General features: G+C 45.0%; 1 pseudogene; it reads left to right on the forward strand.

The window, feature by feature from the left end:
• Positions 1-314: 314 nt before the first annotated feature.
• LOC102836302 overlaps positions 315-3,837 on the forward strand; it is a 31,936-nt pseudogene continuing 28,413 nt past the window's right edge.

Genomic DNA, 3,837 nt, shown 5'->3' on the forward strand with positions numbered 1-3,837 from the left:
AGCTTCTGGTGAGCTTGAACCACTGGCCGTGTGTTTCAGACCGACCTTGCAGTCCAGCACATTGCCCATAGCCACACCAGGGCGGTGCTGGCGAGATTACCAACTTCCCTTCAAACTCATTGCAGCAACTAACTTTTATATAAGTCAGTGATTTCATTTTTTTTTTTTTTTAATTATGAAATACTGGTGATTCTGTCACATTCTGACTACAGTTGTGCACAATGCTTTGGGGAATCAGGTCTTTTATAGAAAACAAAAAACTGGGATAACTGATTTAAATGACTTCCTAGGGACCTAATGCCACCAAAGGGAACATGATGGCTATACAAGGTAAGGACTGGACTGAGAACCACAAGGTGAGCTGGAGCTTAAGCACCACTTACTCTCTGGAGAGATAAGACTTTCTGATTCCACAAACATCTAGTCTCTGAAAAGGTCTTTATGAGTCAGAGACAAATCCACAGCACCTAACAACCACCACCACCAGGAGGCCAACTTGGTAGGTTCTGCCTGGATATGGGGAAGTCTGAATGACCAGCTGCCCCACCTGCCCCCTCCTGTTCACACCACCTACCTCCTCCTCATAGGCTCTAGGGCCAAGGTGAGGGGTCAGCCTTTGCTGCAGGACATCCCGGAAAGAGATGCCAATACGTGCTGACAGGGGCTGCCCAGGAGGTGGCCTGTGCCATCTGAAAGGTTCACCCCTTACCCCTAAAACCCCTAGTGCAAGGGCTATGCTGAGCTGAGGAGCCAAAATCAGGAACTTCCTGTTGTCTTAAAACCTACACAGGATGGTGTCCCCAGCCTGGCTCAGGGCCCTGAGTGAAGGCCACAGCTGCTCCTGGGGAACAACTGGCACAATGCCGGCCTCTGGCCCAGGAAAGCTACCCCGCCCTGGGCAGGCTTCCCACTCCCTCCTGCCATGGGACTACAGGGAGAGGACTGCTGTCCCTGCCCAAACCAGGCCTCTTCCTGCTCAGTCTCTGCCCTGCCCCAGGTCTCTAGTCAGCTAGGGATCTCACCCTTCTCCCCACCCCCTACTGCCAAGACCATAAGCAGGAAGCTCCAGAAATGGAAAGGTTTGGGAAACTGGGTTGAGCAGTTGCTGGTAATGAGGAGCCTTCCTGTGCTCTCCGGGCTGGGGATAGGGGGTGGGGGGTCTTGTCCAGGCCTGAGTGCCCACACCTGCCAGGGAGACAGGTTCCTGGAGGAGCAGAGCCTCCTAGGAAAGTGGCTCTGTGGGGTAGTTGGGGAGGAACAGTAACCACACTCATTTCTAGGTGTGGGGGGGATATCACTGAAACTGGAAATGAGATCTGGAAAAGAAAAATGCAATCTGGACTCCTTTCCAGGTGGGCTGAGGGTCTAGGCCAGTTACTCCTCAGGGCTTAGGGCCCTTTTGCCCCGCCCAGCTGTCTTTAGTTTACTGGTCATCTCCACCTTTAGCGAAACTAAATCTTATCTCCAGCTAGAGCAGCCTAGGTGGAGGGGGAGTGAGTGGAAAACCATGCGTGGCTGCTCTATTCCGACCCCTGAACTTTTGTGAATACCATGAAGTGCAAAGTGAGCCCCCTCAGCAAATTCTACTCCACAGAGGACTTGCTTCAAAGTTCTAGTTTGCACCAAACAGTAATCAGAAACCATTGGAAGCTAAAGTTTCCTAGGGTCATTGGTACTATATACAACTAATTGGATTTCAAACTTGGCAGGATTTTCAATGCATCAAAGGAAAAATATTTTCTGAAAGCAGTTTATTTTTGAAGGGTGTGGTGCTCAGAAGCATTTTCTATGCTTTGGTCTATGCCAGGCCACAGTAGGATTGATCATGGAAACAGAATGCATCACCGTGAGCATCATCACCTACAAGCTCCTAACAATGAAGATCTCTTGGTAATTTCAGAGAATGAACACATGGAGCTCAGTAAGAGCTTTAGGGTATACTGTATCATCTTGTAAACCCCAAAGATGTGAGTCTTTGGGCTGCAGAGAAGGAGACATGGACCAAACACTGGGACAAAGCAGAGCTCTTCAGTTCTGAAAATGTTGAAGAGTTTGAATCAGTTACCATGGAAACAGTTGACATGAGGCTAATGATGAGAAGGGTTTACAAATATGCCTTTGATGCATATAAAGACCAACACAACTGGTTCTTCCTTGGACGCCCCACTATGTTTGTTATTACTGAAAACTTAAAGTATTTTTTGTTAAAAAAGGACCAATCACAGCCCTTATATCTTGGCCACACTGTAAAGTCTGGTGACCATGAATACGTGAGTATGGAAGGAGGAGTTGTCTCCTTCCTTGAACAGACTTGATAGCCTTCTCAGTGTCCCTGAGAAGTGTCCTGAACAGGGAAGGCTGATTTGGAAGATACCTGAAGATAAACAGCTGGCAGTCTGCCTGAAATATGCTGGAGTGTTGGCAGAAAATGCAGAAGATTCTGAAGGAAAAGATGTATTTAACACCAAATCTGATGGGCTTTTTATTAAAGAGACAATGAATGATCCACCCCAGCAAGAAGTAGAAGGATGTTGCCCAGATATGGCTGTTACTTCTAATGCACTGACACCCAGTGAAATGCAGGTGATGATGTATGGGGGACACCGTCCAAGGGCATTTGAGCACATTTTCAATGATCCTTGGTTTGCTTACCTCCTAATGGTTCTGACAACGACTGGGAAGGGAATAAGAGCATGTGTACACTGTACACAACCTGTGTCATTCGTGGTAATAACTACATATCCAACACCAGTGTGTGGTGTTTTTTTTATTATTTAAAAAAAATTAGTAATGCTGGCATAATAATACATTGCAACTTAATAGTGTATTTTTTTAATGAGGTGGTATTTTTTCCTTAAAAGTACAAATGTGTTGGAAAATAAATGTTTTCAGAATAGTAATTTTGCAACTTAAGGGTCTAGTTGTAAATACCATGTGTGGTAAATTCTAAATTATGAACATCAGAAATCTAGTGTGGCCCATATTTTTGCAGATGGATAAAATAAAAATTAAGTGTCTATCGCTTTCTAAGATATCCAAGTGAATCTCCATTTGTGAAATTTGTGATTAAAGCCAAATTTGAGCTGTGTTATTTCTTTAGAGATGATTTGTGTTCAAACCACTTCAAATGCCAGTAGATTTACTAAGCCCCAGTAAATATTACTAACCAGTATTAAAGCGAAAGTTTAAAGTTGAGAAAAAGTGAAAATTCATTATAAATATTAAGGAATTTTCCTGGGAACTAGTTAGTGGCAGTTCTCAGAGTATCCACTTTCAGTCTGACTCTACATTGTATAAGGAGCCCTGGTGGGAGGGGAGTGGATGAGGAGCTAGGCTGCTAACTGCAAGGTCAGCAGTTCGAATCTATCAGTCACCCCACAGGAGAAAGATGGGGCTTTCTGGTCCTGTAAAGGTTTCCCACTGGGTGGCACACACCCACTATCAGCACCTACACTGTATGCGACTGAAACTGGAGTTGTGACTATAAAGTACTAGCTTCAGAATAGAAATGTCAACACAGATGTTATTGGTGACTTGCCAGTTGTTTATTTGCCAACAAATCAAAGGCTTCATTAGACATAAGGTTTTTGTATGAAGGCACATTTATATCTGCAAAGGTATTTGACTAATGTACACTTGTTTAATTAAATTCCATTCAGAAGATCTGGTGTAGCACCTCCCTTCCTGTGTGAGTGACTATTTCAGCTGGTTTGGGGGAGAGTTCAGGATCACTTGCTACTCAGGGTGTTTGGTTCCCAGGGTGGGCACACAGAAGTCTTCACAGCACAGGATCTGGAGCAAAGGACAGACTTTCTGAAGGGCTGCCACCCACTCACA

This window comes from Chrysochloris asiatica, unplaced genomic scaffold (genome assembly GCF_000296735.1).
Source record: "Chrysochloris asiatica unplaced genomic scaffold, ChrAsi1.0 scaffold00040, whole genome shotgun sequence".
Classification (NCBI taxonomy): domain Eukaryota; kingdom Metazoa; phylum Chordata; class Mammalia; order Afrosoricida; family Chrysochloridae; genus Chrysochloris; species Chrysochloris asiatica.